Source organism: Hyaena hyaena, unplaced genomic scaffold, assembly GCF_003009895.1.
Source record: "Hyaena hyaena isolate Hyena2069 unplaced genomic scaffold, ASM300989v1 scaffold_2520, whole genome shotgun sequence".
In the NCBI taxonomy this organism is placed as follows: Eukaryota; Metazoa; Chordata; class Mammalia; order Carnivora; family Hyaenidae; genus Hyaena; species Hyaena hyaena.
The window spans coordinates 9,317-26,499 of record NW_024083128.1 but is presented as its reverse complement, the minus strand read 5'-3'; the positions used below and the strand labels follow the sequence as shown (position 1 = coordinate 26,499).

The window sequence follows — 17,183 nt, the reverse complement described above, 5'->3', positions numbered from 1 at the left end:
ATGCCTCAGCATTTCTGTATCCCTTGGGTAAATTCCTAGCAGTGCTCTTGCTGGGTCATAGGGGAGTTCTATTGTTAGTTTCCTGAGGAACCTCCACACTGTTTTCCAGAGGGGCTGTACCAGTTTACATTCCCACCAACAGTGTAGGAGGGTGCCCGTTTCTCCACATCCTCGCCAGCATCTAGAGTTCTCTGATTACCATGCATCTTTTCTGACCACATTACTATGAAACCAGAAATCAACCACAAGAAAAAGTCTGGAAAGACCACAAATACATGGAGGTTAAATTACATTCTACTCAACAATGAATGGGTCAACCAAAAAATCAAGGAAGAAATAAAAAAAATTACATGGAAACAAAGGAAAATGAAAATACAATGATCCAAAGTCTTTGGGAGGACACAAGAGTGGTTCTAAGAGGGAAGTTATAGCAATACAGGCATACCTCAAGAAGCAAGAAAAATCTCAAATAAACAACCTAATCCTATTCCTAAAGGACCTAGAAAAAGAAGAACAAATAAAACTCAAACCCAGCAAAAGGAAGGAAATAATAAAGATTAGAGCATAAATAAGTGATATAGAAATGAAGAAAAAACAACGGAACAGATCAGTGAAACCAGGAGCTGGCTCTTTGATAAGACCGACAAAACTGATAAACCTAATCCTCTAGCAGACTCATTATAAAAAAGAGAGATGACCCAAATAAACAGAATTATAATGAAAGAGGAAAAATAACAACCAGCACCACAGAAATACAAACAATTGTACCAGAATATTATGAAAACCTATATGTCAACACATTGGACAGCTTAGAAGAAATCGATAAATTCCTGGAATCATATAACCTACCAAAACTGAATCAGGAAGAAATAGAAAATTTGAACAGACCAATTACTAGCAATGAAATTGAATCAGTAATAAAAAAGCTCCCAAGAAACAAAAGTCCAGGACCAGACAGATTCACAGGTGATTTTGACAAACATTTAATGATGTTTGGTAAAAACCCATCAAAGATACGAGAGGTTGGAAAATTTCCATATTCATTCTGTGAAGCCAGTATTATTTTCCTGATACCAAAACCAGATAAAGACACCACACACACCAAAAAAAAACCCTACAGTCCAATATCTCTCATGAATATAGATGCAAAAATCCTCAAAAAAAATATTAGGAAACCAAATACATTAAAAAAAACGTATACTACAATCAAGTGGAATTTATTCGTGAGTTGCAAGGGTGATTCAATATTTGCAAATCAATCAATGTGATACATCACATTAATAAAAGAAAAGACCCAGATGATCATTTTAATAATGTAAAAAAAGCATTTGACAAAGTACAACATCCATTTATGATAAAAACTCTCAACAAAGTAGATCTAGAGGGACCACTTCAACATAACAAAGTCCGTGTATGAAAAGCCCACACCCACATCATACTTAATGGTGAAAAACTTGAGAGCTTTTCCCCTGAGGTCAGGAACAAGTAGAAGGATGTCCACTCTCACCATTTTATTCAGTATATGAGGAGAAGACTTAGCCACAACAATTAGATAACATAAAGAAATAAAAGACATCTAAATTGGTAAGGAAGAAATACAATTTTCACTGTTTGCAGATGACATGATACTATCTTTAGAAAATCCAAAAGACTCCCCCCAAAACCTACTAGAATGGGAAAAGGAGTTCAATACAGAAATCTGCTATGTTCCTATACACTAAAAAGAAGCACGCAAAAAGAGAAATAAAGAAACAGTCCCATTTCCAATTGTACCGAAACCAAAAAAATACTTAGGAATAAATTTAACCAAAGAGGTGAAAAACCTGTACTCAGGAAACTATAGAACACTGATGAAAGAAATTCAAGATGATGCAAAGAAATGGAAAGACATTCTATGCTTATGGGTTGGAAGAACAAATATTGTTAAAACGTATGTGCTACCCAACAATCTAAAGACTTAATGCAGTCCCTCAAAATACCAATGGCATTTCTCACAGAACTAGAACAAATAATCCTAAAATTTGTATGGAACCACAAAAAGCCTTAAGTAGCCAAAGTAGTCTTATAAAACAAAAACAAAGCTGAGGTATCACAATTACAGATTGTATTACAAAGTGGTAGTAATGAAAACAGCTTGGTAGACACACAGATCAATAGAATAGAAAAGAAAACCCAGAAATTAGAGGGTCAATTAATCTTTGACAAAGAGGGAATTAATATAAAATGGGGGAAAAGACCATTTCTTCAACAAATTGTGCTGGGAATACTGTATAGCTGCATGCAAGAGAATAAAACTGGACAGGTTTCTTTCACCATAGACAAAAATAAACTTGAAATGGATTAGACCTAAATACGAGACTTGACACTGTAAAAATCCCTGAAGAAATCACAGCAGTAATTTCTCTGACATGGGCCATAGCAACATTTTTTAAGATATGTCTCCTGAAGCAAAGGAAATAGAAGCAAAAATAAACTATTTGGACTACATCAAAATGAAATGTTTCTGCAGAGCATAAGGAACTACCAACAAAAATAAAAGACAACCTACTGTATGAGAGAAGATATTTGCGAATGACATATGTGAGAAAGGGTTAGTATCCAAAATATATAGAGAATTTATACAATTCAACACACAAAAAGCCCAAGTAATCCAGTTGAAAAATGGGCAGGAGACATGAACAGACATTTCTCCAGAGAAGACTTACAGATGGCCAACAGACACATGAAAAGATGATCAACATCAGTAATCATAGGAAAATGCAAACAAAAGTACAATGAGATACCACCTCACATCTGTCAGAATGGCTAAAATCAAAAACATAAGAAACAAGAATTGGCAAGGATGTGGAGAAAAAAGAACTCTTGTACACTGTTGGTAAGAATGCAAATTGGTGCAGTCATTATAGAAAACAGTGTGGAGATTCCTCAAAATATTAAAAATAGAACTACTCTGTGATCCAGGAATAACACTACTGGGTATTAACACACCAAAAAAATACAAGAGCACTAACTTAAATGGATACATACACCCCTGTTTGTTACAGCAATATTAGAATAGCCAAACTAGCCAAACTGTAGAAGAAGCCCAAGTGTTGTCCATGGACTAATGAATGTATAAAGAAGATCACACACACACACACACACACACACACACACACACACACACACGGACATACACGCACACACATAGGACTATATTTTGGCCATAAAAAAGAATGCAAACATTGCCATTTTCAACAACATGTAGAGCTAGAGAGTATCATGCCAAGTGAAATAAGTCACTCAGAGAAAGACAAATATCATATGATTTCATTCATATGTAGAATCTAAGAAACAAAACAGATTAACATAGAGGTAAAAAAGAGAGAGAGAGAGAGGCAAATCATCAAACAGATTCTTAACTATAGAGGACAAAGTGAGGGTTGCTGGTAGGGAGATGGGTTAAATGAGTGATGGACATTAAGGAGGGCACTTGTCATAAGCACTCGCTGTTATATATAAGTGATGAATTACTGAGTTCTACTCTTGAAACTAATCTTACACTATATGTTAACTTACTAGAATTTAAATAAAAACTTGAAGCAAAACAAAACAAAAGGAAACACAACAAACAAAAGAAAAAAAAAGAGAGAGACAAACCAAGAAATGAACTCTTAACTATAGAAAACAAACTGATGGTTACTAGATGGGAGGTAGGTGGGTGGATGGGGGAAATATGATATAGGGGTTAAAGAGTAGGCTTATCATGATGAAATAAAATAAATAAAAATAAAATGAGGGGTTCGTGAGTTCTAAGCCCTTCGTCAGGCTCTTTGCTGACAGTTCAGAGCCTGGAGCCTGCTTTGGATTTTGTGTCTCCCTCTCACCCTGTTCCTCCCCTACATGCTCTCTTTCTCCCTCTTTCTCTCTCTCTCTCAAATAAAGACTAAAAAAATTTTTTTAAATAAAATGATAATAAAATAAACGTATAAAAATAAAATGGCAGCATCAGAGATGGCACTATTTTTAAAGAAGTGTTTGAAAATTTGTGAATTTGACACAGTGTTGGTCCACAGCCCTCTGCTGTTGAATAGGCTAGGAATTTGCAAAGACAAATGCTGACTCATACAAATGTTCCCCAAGTCAGACCCTTACCTCCTTTATTCTCATGTTGGTCATTAGCCTGGAGATCTCTACCCCATGAATGTTTGTGTTTATGCTACCTCTATGAGCTTTACCTGTGGAATCAATTGCCCCTTTGGTATTTCCATTTATACATTCTGGCCTGTATTTTAGTATTAATATATGTATTTTTTGTCCCTACCACAGATGTAAGTTCCAAGGTATGAAAATTTGCCTCAATTTTTAATCACTTTATTCCTGGTAGTAACTAGCATACACACATACACACACACACACACACATATACATACATACATGATAACATTAAATAACTATTTGTTGAAATAATAAAGATAAAGGGACATTACACAATCGGTTGAAAAAAATCCCATTGAAATCGTATAAGGTTCTGATTGGAAGTGATTCTCTTGTCATTCTGCTCATTAAGTGATATTTTGTATGTCAGTAGGTGTAGATGGTGTGCTGACTTGCTGAATCTAATTAGTACATAAATTCCATTTTGATTTTGTGAGATGTATCCAAGATATATCTTAACCTATAATTGGAATTGAATTCTCATAACATTTTATTAAGAAGCATGTCAAACTCATATCTCAGTTTAAATGAGGAAGCTTCATGATCTTGCAAGTAAACTTGCTCAAATTTCTCCTTAATCTTGGTAGGACAGTGCACAGAAGAAGGTATCACAATATTGATGCAGGACAACTCAGAAATGTAAAAGTTTTCATTTTGAACTAATTGCATGGGTGTTTTGACAGGTAGACATATTTAATGCTGAGGCTCTGAGGTGAACAAATGTAAGAATAATCTGAAAAGGGAAAGATAATTTAAGTTAGATTTTTTCACCTAAATACTCCTCCATTTATCAACATTAATGTATTCTCTCTCTGTCATCCTTATATACTGATAGTAGAGTTCCAGAAGATAGAATATAAATTATTTCCTTAAGTCCATTGACTTTTACCTTCACTGAACTTCAGCTCTCTGATGACATAAAGCCATCTATTCTCAGTGATGTCTCTCCATCAGCAAACCCATACATTACTGAAATTATACTCTTCATTTTGAGTTATTCTTCACCATTTGGGGTTATGTTACTTCTACGATGGCAAACTCTGGAATATAGTGACAGCTATAACTTACCAAATGGATGCTATATTGGAGATCCTGACCGAAGTAATTTACATGTATTTACTTACGGACTCTCAAAACAATTCTATTTACCCCAGTCCCACAGTTAGTGAGGCAGAACTAGGATTTGGCTGCTGAAAGTCTGGCTTCAGGACATGTGTATATTGCCTGTCAGTGAAATATCCTCATTTGATTTAAACTGCCCTGACTACCACTTCTCCCAAATCTTTGCTTTTCTTGCTTATAGCCTTCAGTATGTCATCCAGAAACTTGGTTCCACTCTTTCTTTCTAATGCTTTCCCATTCTATTTCACTCAGAATGGATTCAATGGTCATCCAATGCAGCTGTGCACTTGCTATTCACAGAAGTTTCTGCCCAGGAGCTTTTATTCCCCACCCTCTTCCCCAAATCTATGCAACCAATCAATCATTTCATCAGATCCCCTTCTTAAGGAACCAATACTTTGTCACAAAATTATGTTGAGTAAATTCATTAAAAATTCAAGCTACCTAGGGGCGCCTGGGTGGCTTAGTCGGTTGATCGTCCGACTTTCGCTTAGGTCATGATCTCGCGGTTCGTGGGTTCGAGCCCCGCGTCGGGCTCTGTGCTGACAGCCAGCTCACAGCCTGGAGCCTGTTTCGGAGTCTGTGTCTCCCTCTCTCTCTGACCCTCCCCTGCTCGCGCTGTCTCTCTCTCTCCTAGAAATAAATAAAATATTAAAAAAAAAAATTCAAGCTACCTAGACTTATTTAGTTTCTTGCTATTGTTTAGTAAACTGTTAATTCAGTCCCTTGACTATTCTCTATTACCTCCCTTAGGGCACCTATACCTAAACTTTCCATATTTGTTAAGTCATCAATATCTTCAAGGCCTATCTCACATTTGGCAGATATACTTAATTCTTATTTTAGTGAGAAATTGTGTATACCTCCCCCTTTTCATACTCACAATTTTTCTATCTCTTTAATTTTCCTTTTTATCCCCAGTCTTGGAAGAAAAAAGATTCTTCCATTTTAAGGTTGACTTCTTTACCTGTTCTTTTGGTCTATTCCCACATAGGCTCCTCTTAATTGTTTACAAGTTACATTCTCCTGATTTTTCATCTCCCAACTGTCTGTTCTTACTCATTTTTCCTTCTCAGCAAATTAACTCTTTTGAGTAATCTTTACTCTAGGAACTAAGCAGAGTAGAATAGAACACTTCTATACTTTGATCCTCTACATTTTAATTTACCTGTCTTATCTCCAGCCCTTGCTTCTCTGACAATTTCTTGAATGAGTAGTTTACATATCATTCCTTAATATCAATACTATGCCATTAAGCCTATAATAAGTGGCCTAAGCCATTTACTTCATGTGTTCTTTTCTCATCCTGATCCCTGATTTGCTTTCTAAAAGTGGGAGCCTTGGTCTTGTAGAAAGCTCTAATTCATCTTACTGCCCCAGATGCACGGGAGAAGAAAGACTAGAACATAAGAGGACTAAGAAATTTTTTAAAAAGACCATGAGAAGAATCTCTCAAATATAGGTTGTTTACCTATATTTTTAATGTGTCTCTTCTCCAAAGAGGACATCCAGATGGCCAACAGACACATGAAACGGTGCTCAGCATCCCTCCTCATCAGGGAAATACAAATCAAAACCACACTGAGATACCACCTCACGCTAGTCAGAGTGGCTAAAATGAGCAAATCAGAGAACTCTAGATGCTGGCGAGGATGTGGAGAAACGGGCACCCTCCTACACTGTTGGTGGGAATGTAAACTGGTACAGCCCCTCTGGAAAACAGTGTGGAGATTCCTCAGGAAACTGACAATAGAACTCCCCTATGACCCAGTAATAGCACTGCTAGGAATTTACCCAAGGGATACAGAAATGCTGATGCATAGGAGCACATGTACCCCAATGTTCATAGCAGCACTCTCTACAATAGCTAAATCATGGAAAGTGCCTAAGTGTCCATCAACAGATGAATGGATCAAGAAGATGTGGTTTATCTATACCATGGAATACTACATGGCAATGAGAAACAATGACATCTGGCCATGTGTAGCAACATGGATGGACCTTGAGGGTGTTATGCTGAGCGAAATAAGTCAGGCAGAAAAGGACAAATATCATATGTTTGCACGTATAGGAGGATTAGGAGGAACTTAACTGAGGAACAAGGGGGAGAAGAAGGGGGGAAATGGTGGGGGAAAGGGAGAGAGGCAAACCATGAGAGACTCTTGAATGCTGACAAAAACTGAGGACTGATGGATGTGGGGGAGAGGGCGGTGGGCATGGAGGAGGGCACTTGTGGGGATGAGCACTGGGTGTTATGTGGAAACTAATTTGACAATAAACTATTTGTAAAAAAAATAAACATTAAAAATATAAAAAAAAGAAGAATTTTTAATGTGTCTAAAACCTTTCTACTAACACTGAGGATACCTGTATCTTGGCCTTGCCACCAAGTGATGAAAGAAGTAGAACCTTGAACTCTTTCTTTATATAGGAGAATGCCAGTGGTTTTAGGGTTGTTCCAAAGCTAATCAGTCCTAGGCAATAATGGATTATTTTCCCAAGAAAATAATAATCTTGCCTGGTGGCTGACTTGGAATTATGCTGGTTCCCAGGGCTTCTTCTGGCTAGGCTCATATATCTGAAACAGTTTGAACAAGCAGTCCATCTGGAACTCCAAATGATGTAGATGTGGATGAAAAGACTGATAAAGACCATAATTCATTATCTTCATTTGTATGTCATTCTTTCACAGGGGATGTGCTAATCTTCTCTGTATTGTTCCAATTTTAGTATTTGTGCTACCAAAGGGAGCACATAATTCATTATCTATAATTTTATGTGTTTATTAGAGCTCTCATTTTGCTTCAGATCCCCTGCCTCTTTGGGGACAACTCTGAGATAAAACTTACCCTCTGAATTCTCCTTGCAAACAAGCTGAAGCTCAGTTGAATCCTACACAAGGTTAAATTCACCTCATAAAACATACAACCCTGTGCTCCTTTTAGAACTAGTTTTAAAAAACAAAATAGGAATTTACTATTTTGAAAAAAATAATTCTTCCAGATTCTTTCTTTACCTGCCTTGACTTTGAGATCTAAGAAGGAATGCAATGGTCTTCATGAGTTATACAATTGGGGACACTGACATAAGAAGAAAGGAAAACTTTAAAATGTATCACTGAAGCTGTGTCTACTTATGAGCTAGCACCGCCCATGGGGAATCATTTTATAATTTCGTAAAGTGCAGCTTCCTTCATGGTAAGAGCATTAGCACATATTTAAATGAGTGATGCCAAATCTTTCAAATTTCTATAGTTTTACCAAAATTTGTGCCTATGACATAGCCAATGGATATTCCATAATGTATCAAGTGGATTGTCAAAATATCTATTATAAAGTGTGACAAAAATTTCAGTGAACTGTCAAATCTTTTTGAAATCTGAAGAACTTTATGGCTAAAACTAATATGTTGACATTTGATGAGTTCATAAATAGTACATAGGCCTTCACTCAAAACCCTGGAATCAGTACTTCTCACTGAATAATTTTAGTTATTTTACAATAGAAAAAAGTAAGTTCTATCATAAACATAATTTTTAAAAACTAGGGACTTTGAAAATAAAAGTACAGCAAATACAGCTTAAACAACTGCCATTTAGACTAAAGATATACCACTACCAAAAACTATTATGCCATATATACACTGGTGATTAATTTAATAAACATATTTTTGAACAACTCTTCTCTTTTCTAGCATGCAAGTCCTATCATCATTTAGTAAAAACAAAATCCATTACCCTGACTGAATGCAATCACTCACCTCACTGCCATGTTAAAATATGACTCTGTTCTCAGTACTGCTTTGTAATTATTAATATGCCGTAAATGGCTTAAACTATATAACTTTAATTCTAGAGATAAGAAAATATCTTGAAATAAATGTAGCTTTACTATTAATATCACTCTCACTCTGCCCCCAACTCAGTATGTGACTTTGGATAATTCATGTTATGAATTCAGCTTCATCATATACCTACAAAATCTCATTTTTCATGAATTTATATTACTTATCTGTAAAATAGAGGCACTGAATTAGATATTCTCTAAGATGCCTTCCCCCTTGGAGTATAAAAACAATTATTAAGTAGAATATATTTTTACTTTCAGTTTTCAGAAAGGGAATGGGAAACTGAGGTACACAAAATTTAAAGTGCCCCTTGTAATGACATTGAGGATGTCATATGGAATACCTTCTTTTCAGACTATAGAGGCTAAAGAGAACTGCTTCAGTATAATTTCAAGTGTCAATAATGATTTAAGAGAAGCGGTTTCAGGCATTATTTCCTTTTATTACAGAGTGAAAGTTCTTCAAATGCTTATTGAGATGACCTAAGAATCAAGAGAGAAAACAGTGAATCACTGATGAAGAAGAAATGAATCTTAAAGAGAATCCTAATAAAGCAGCTTTTATCATTCTTTCTCCTTCATTTATCTGCTCAGTCTGAATGAACATTAGCTTCCTCCTTAGTGTGACTGATGCCATTTTGAGATGGCATTCTTCTCTAACTGAGCATGATGAATGAAATTCAGATCCTTATGATGAATCAGGATTGTCAACATTTACAGATTCCCTCTCCCTCTACTATACTTTGGTCAGTTTGTAGATAGCACTTGATATATGAATTAATATTGTAGTATGGTAAGAGCAAATCAGGAATCTCCACTGGTTTGGTCAATCTGTTCTCTTTAGATTATTCAGCTTAAGCATCACAGAGAAAAAGTTTAGGGCCACCCTGGCTTCTGGTAAATTGTTTTCTTGTCTGTATTTATTTGTGGTTTCCTTTCATCTTCTCTTCGGGTTTCCTTTGTAGCCCTTTTGTCACCCCACCAGTTTTCCAGAGCTCTCTAACATAAAGTGATCTACTAAATTAATTTATATTAAGTTTTTAATCCCTTAAATAGATACAATTTTTATTTGTAAAAAATAAAAAGTAAACAAACAAATGAAAGAAAGCAACAATGATTGGATAGGACACCAAGAGTGTTCAGCTCAATAAAATTACATGAAAACAATATTTAGACCCAGTACCCTTTGACTGTAGAGATTGTTCCGTCTCCAAGGTAGAACCTACAACATTATGGCAAGTGTATACTATAATGATTCCCTCAGTCTTCCCAAAAGTTTCATATAGTTATTTACTCAGATGATTATATGTGAAGAAAGGAGAATACCCAGACATTTCTAGGCTGTTGAACACAGAAGACTTGAAAACAGTAAGACACTCTTAAATACAGAGAACAAACTGAGGATTGATGCAGGTGGGGGGTTGGGGAGGCGGGGAAAATGGTGATGGGCATTGAGGAGGGCACTTGTTGGGAAGAACACTGGCTGTTGTATGTAAGCAATGAAATCATGGAAATCCACTCCCAAAATCAAGAGCACACTGTACACAATGTATGTTAGCTAAATTGACAATAAATTATATTTAGGAAAAAAAAAGGAAGCACCTAATACATATTCATTTTCAATGGAGGTCACAGTGTTTACCAATCTGAGGGGGAAAAAAGTCAGAGATTTTGATAATATGTTTTAGAGGTAGCTCTTTTCCATACAATAGAAATAGATTATAAGTGTCAGGAATGAAGACCTTGAGGATAAAAAGATTGGCCGGAAATTGTCATTAGCAAGTGTCCTCAAGTGACCCCACACTGTTTAAATTCAAGTTCTAAGTATTTAAGCTTGTATTATATGTATTTTATTTCTTTGTGCATGAGTACTTATGGAAAGTTAACTTAATCATAACAAAAGAGGGAGGTCATTATGTGATGTGACAATATGTTTTACTCTAAAATCCAGAATTAAGTAAAGAGAGTTTTCCTTATAAATAAGTTGTATGGACTGCAATGGGAAGTAAAAAAAGAATGCTTTACTTTCATCAGCATGAATTATTATCCTTCAACACTAAATATACAAAATATTGCAAACAAAAGTCAAAGATAAAGGAGATATTAATTGGTGACTTACTATTTTCAAAGCAATTGTTTTCAACTGACTTCTCTCTCTGAAATTATCTTCTGATTTTTGGTTATCATCTGCATGATTTTCAGATAATCATATTAAATGTCACTTTAGAGAAGTCTTCCTTAAACTCCTGTTGCGAAGGGGGAAAAAAAGGAAGAAATCAAGACCCAAAGGGGCAGGCCAACTCATATAGGATTAACTGATTTTGTTGGCAAAAGAAACACCCTCAATGCATACAGATAGCCAGCAGGTGGCTACAAATCAGTAATGCATTTTCAGCTCTTTTTATATGGAATTAAAGCTACAGTTGTTATTCATTATCCTACTTTTAGTATATAGTGGGTAGATATTCATGTTAGTATTTACATTGTTAGTATTTACATTATAAGCTATTCTGATGTTCTGTTTTATGTAATTCTTTAGTAGTACCTTCTATGGTTGCCTCTGACCTGTATTTTGGCATTTGATTAGTCATATCCTTCAACATTCCTCTGTGAGATTAGCCTAAGTACCCTTTTCCACACAGCTAAATTAACCATCCATGTGCTCATATATCTTCATGTTCATTTTCTTCCTAGCCTTTTTGTTTTCTGTGTATTTTTTTATTTCTCTCTCTCTCTCTATTAGACTATTACCTCCAGTGACAATGGATGGATGAATATTTTTGTGAGTCTCTGTTGGAGTCATAAATTCTAAATTAAATATGGATACAACTATGCATATAGAAATTTAGATGTATTTAAATTTTTTCCTATTATATATGTAATGACTATATTTGTATAACTAAATATTTGTCAGTAGCAAGCAAACATAAGTAGCTTTTCAAATGCTAATTAGTAGATGCATAATTTGATATTACTCTCTGAAATGTAAGACTTGTGAAACTCCTACCATGTTTGTGAAGTATACATATATTTTCATATACTAACAGCTGTATTCAAGATAATATGCCTTACTGCAGTTACTACAAACAGCAATTACTTAGGTATACAACTTAAGCATGAAAGTTCAATTGCATGGGCGCCTGGGTGGCTTAGTTGGTTAAGCGTCCAACTTTCGCTTAGGTCATGATCTCGCGGTTCGTGGGTTCGAGCCCCGCGTCGGGCTCTGTGCTGACTGCCAGCTCAGAGTCTGGAGCCTGTTTCAGTCTGTGACTCCCTCTCTCTCTGACCCTCCCTTGCTCACGCTCGCTCCTCTCTCTCTCTCCTAGAAATAAATAAAACCTTAAAAAAAAAGAAAGAAAGAAAGTTCAATTGCAGTATTTGCTGATCACTTTTTCCTTCTCTGAATAAGAGTCAGTCTTGGATACATAAATGCTGTTCATTTAAATTCATCTGAATTCAAAAAACAATAGTCTGAGAGGAGACCCAGGTATAATGTTAAGTTTATTTAGCTCTTAGTGGAGCAGAACTGGAAAAATAAGGGAAAGAATAAGGGGAAAGTTTTTAGATTTCTGGTTTTTCAATTATGAGGTTATGTTGGACCACTTTGCCCCTTTATTTTACATTTTCTTCCCAGTGCTGATTGAAGATTTTTCCATCTGTTTTTGAATTCTGTGTTATCTATCTGGCTGCTTAGGAGAATGTAACTGACTAAGATGCAGCCCTTGATTTGCTCTAACTGTGCTTTTCCATGCCCATTCCCTATGTTCATACCAAATGACTAGTAAATTGGGCCCTTGGGAAGAAATTACGTGCATGCATGGAAAATTTGCAATTTGGCAAATTCTTCTCTTCTGTTCTCACATGTGAAATATGTATGGAGAAATCAGGTTTTATATGGGCTTTCCAAAAATATAATAAGAAAATCAGTATGGACATAAATTACAAGATAGTTCACGTGTATTTTCCATGCTGGTAACACATCACTGGCGTAAAGGAGATTCTAATATACTAGTAGAGATACTTAATTCAATTTTCCTTTAAATGAGCTTAGTTTTATAGATTTATTAATCATTCTGGAGACCTAACTATATCCCTATTCTATTCTATATATGCACTTGTATATATATACCTAATACAAATAACTATATTGTGTATATATATATATATACATATAAGATAACCATATATATGTATACACATACATGCAAAATTGTGCAAACATTTTCAGATAGTTTTTTCAGATTTTTTATTTGTATAAGTGGGGCAGGAGGAAGTACAGGTATAGAGTTCAAAGGATATTACTCTTAAGGCTTGAAAAAATGTATTGATCTTTATGTTTATCCATACTTTTCTCTTCCCTCCTTATGCAAATCAAATCGTTATCTGAAAAAAAATTACCTGATATTATATGCAGTGTATATATATATATATATAAGTTTTTAGGAATGAAAGTCCTAATGTCAATATTGTTTACATTTTTTTGACTCTAAAAAAGTTAACTCAAACATAGGAAGAAGAGAGATTCTGAATGGATTTTGTATGTTTAGGTTATAGACACTTACCTCAGGACTGGAAATGAAGAGGAATTCCACTTTCTCATAGATTTTGGGGAGTTATCCATTGTCAGATTTTCAAAACATTGAGATTCAAAAACTTGTCTAAAACTTTGACATACTAATGTTGCATGCATTTTGAAGGAAAGAGGATCTAAACTATAAAAGGAAAAATATTGTCAAACAAAAGTCTGTGATGCTTTCACTGTTTGAGGTAAAGAAACCAGCTTTTACAAAGACTTTGTTATTGTCACTACTAAGTAATTACTTATACAAATAATTACCTTTGTTTCTATTCATTTTGAAAACTTTTATTTTTAAAATTTAAGCAATGTCAGATGACAAACTAAGGAAAAGCTCAAAATAGTGATAAATTTTGTGTTTGCTAAACTGCATTGAATCTTCAGAATGTCAGAGAAGGAGTAAGAAAAACAGAAAACAAGAAAGAAGAAAGCAAAGACAAAGGGAGAGTGTAAAAGAAAGAGGGAACAAGGAGAGGAAGAAAGTGAGAGACACAGACAGACAGAGACAGGGAAAGATGCTCTCACAAAGAGAAGTACAGTAACCACTGACGTATTCTTTCTTTCCAGGGCTCCTAGGTAGCTGCCTCAATAAGTATTTCCTGTGATTGCATGCATAGTGTCAGTAAAGAGCTGTCACTGTCAGAGTTTTATATTTATTTTGAGCAAAACAAAGGAATTTAGAGATTGGCCTATTGTATTAGTACTTCCAGTTATTCCATTAAGATAAGTGGTAAACTTTAAAGGAGACTTGTGATCATTAAGATGCTGACATTTGATTTTCCTGTGTTCTTAGTCTCCACTATAATTTGCTGCCTCTAAACAAAGTAGTAAATAGTGTTCAACTTAAGGTTAGAGCACTGAAAAAGTGTCCTCCCCATTAAAATAAAAGCTACATATCAAAAGTTGGCAGGCAGTACTGTTAGTTGCAGAGAAATTTATTGGGAAAAGATTGAAACTGCTTTTATGAATAGAACATTGAGAAAAGCAGTATCAACAGAAATACAATCTGCCATGGTCATAATGTCCTTAACTGACAAATTAAATCAGGTTAATCCCTGTGGGACTTTGGTCCAAACCAGTATGTTGGGTATTCATGTCAAGGTCTGCCTTCTCCATTGATGTTTTGCCTTAATATTACTTTTTGACTGCCAGTACTTCAGTGTTGGTCATATTTGAGTATCCTCATCAGATATAAATGTTGGTGGCTCTATCCCCATCAATCTCCCCCTTGGCTTCAAGGCCCTCTCCATTTCCACTTATACGCTGATGACCCCTGAATTTGTAAGTGAAGCCTATTTCTGACCTGGGCTCTGGGTCCCTTCTTTCCCACCTCTGTATTTTAAAAATGTCTTTTTACCCTACTTCTTCCTCTTGCTCTATTTGACGTCTTCTCCCCAGCAAACTTTGAAACCAGTCAACTGTACTATCCTTGTACTTCCTGCTCTCCCTGCAATGACTGCCTTGTACTTTGACAGCCACCTCTCAACTGCAGTCAGGCATCTTGGGTGTAAGACCAGGGAAGGTCGCACATGACCCCTGGCACTTGGGGTTTGATGATCTGTGATGGCTGTGTTGAAACTCTTATTCTGATGAGATAGTGGATTATGCTTTGGACAATGGATTATCCTTTGCGGGTTTGGAGTGTTGACTCTTGTGTGAGGTTGCCCTCCAGCCTTTCTGCCTCTCTGGTAGGTGTTCTCATCACTTGATTCTACCACCCTGCCCAGGGACCACTATCACTCTGCCTCAATTGGCCACCAGGTTGGTTGTGGGGGAGGAAAGGGGCTGCATTTGTTGTTGCCCTCTGCCCCTACTGGTCACCTGGCCGTGAGCACAGGGAGGGGTGCAGGTAAGGTGGCAGCTGTTCTCCCTCTGCAGGCAGCTCCTTGGTGAGTTGGGGTGGGGGGATAGGGTGATGTGGCCAGGGCCTCTTGCTAACACCCATCCAGGTACCTAGCTCATCTCACATGGAGATGCAATTCCTTGAGGGCTCCTGGCCCAGCATGTGTTGGGGCATGAAGAGGAGACAGACTTTGCTGCCCCTGGCCTGCTTGCATATTCATTCTGCCCTGAGCCCTGAAAATTATGTAGCCAGCCCTGATAAGTAGGTCTTCTCCCTAAGCTCATTGCAAAACTCAGTGGATGCTCACCAGAGCTTGTTTCCCCTAACTGCTCTGGTGTTGGCCGCCATGACCAGGACAGCTCTTTTCTCTTCAACCCCTTTCTTTCTGCTCCAGTTGCCACCATTTGCTCCTTGGTTTTTCTATTATCTCTTTCTGCCAATCAGCTTTTCAGGATTCTCTTCCTAATCTCCTGTTTACTATCAGTGCTTTTGGTGGGGGAGGTCAGAGAAGTGGATACATTTGAGGGTTTCTGCCTTTCTCATTCACACATTCCCTTTTCATAGCTTTCACTCCACTACGTGCTCACTGCCTTGCCTATTCTACTACAACTTCACCTCAGAACTGAGCTTCAGCTCTGGCTGTACCACTGTGTCTAGTGACCCAATCTTCCTTTCAGGCTCCCATAAGTTCTTTTCAGCTAGCTGAGAAGTTCATCTTTGCTGATCATAGCTGCTGTTATCTAACACCTACTGAAAGTTAGGATTCTTGTACATATGCTTATTTCTAGGACTTCCACTTTTGGTTCAAGGTAAGGATTATCATACACATTTTATAGATGAAGAAACAGGCTCAGAGAGCTTAAGAGACCATCCTGAGGTCACGCAACTGCTATATTACTCAAATTAATGAGCCATTTTGTTAACTTTTCTAGGTAAAAATAATCATAGGCATTGGTCCTATGCTAGACACTGTGTTCTAATGGCTTTACACATGTTAACTCATTTTATAAACTACCTTCTGGAATAGATAATGCTATATAGAGCTGTGAAGCTGAGGCACAGGAGGGTGTAGTAACTGAGGTCACATAGGCGGTAGGAGGAAGAGAGCCAGGATTCTAACCAAACTAGTCAGTCTCCAAACTCAAGGCTGTAGCCACCACACACGCTGCCTATTCTTGCTCTGTTCTGTCACTATCCAACTCTGAGGAGTTTGGAAAGTGACTTCTCCATATCTCACATTTTGTACATTTTAAACAGTGGTCATAGTATACTCTTACAGTTATCTTCACTGGGAAAATATCTGGGAGAATGCCACATGAGATTTCTCTAGATGATACATATCAGATGATAATGTTAAACATAATTTTAAAATCTTGCTTAGCTTTCTGTAGTTCATTTCCCCTTCCTGGATAGAGGACTCAAGCATCATATTGGCCCTCGTTATTCTTTTGAAGTTTGAATTAGTCACAGCTATATGGGAATAATAAAATATGTAACCTGCTGAGGTAAGTAACTATGGAGGCAATGTTTAAAAATGTATAATTAATTCATTTATAAAATATTCACTGAGTGTCTGCTGTGTACCACGTATAGTACTAGG

The 17,183-nt window shown here is 36.5% G+C and overlaps 1 non-coding gene across 1 annotated transcript; it reads right to left on the bottom strand.

Annotated features, from left to right (window-relative positions):
- Nucleotides 1-7,965: 7,965 nt before the first annotated feature.
- LOC120227551 lies at nt 7,966-8,073 on the bottom strand. The gene has a single exon (XR_005527279.1). It is a non-coding gene; the product is annotated as a U6 spliceosomal RNA (small nuclear RNA).
- Nucleotides 8,074-17,183: the final 9,110 nt, after the last annotated feature.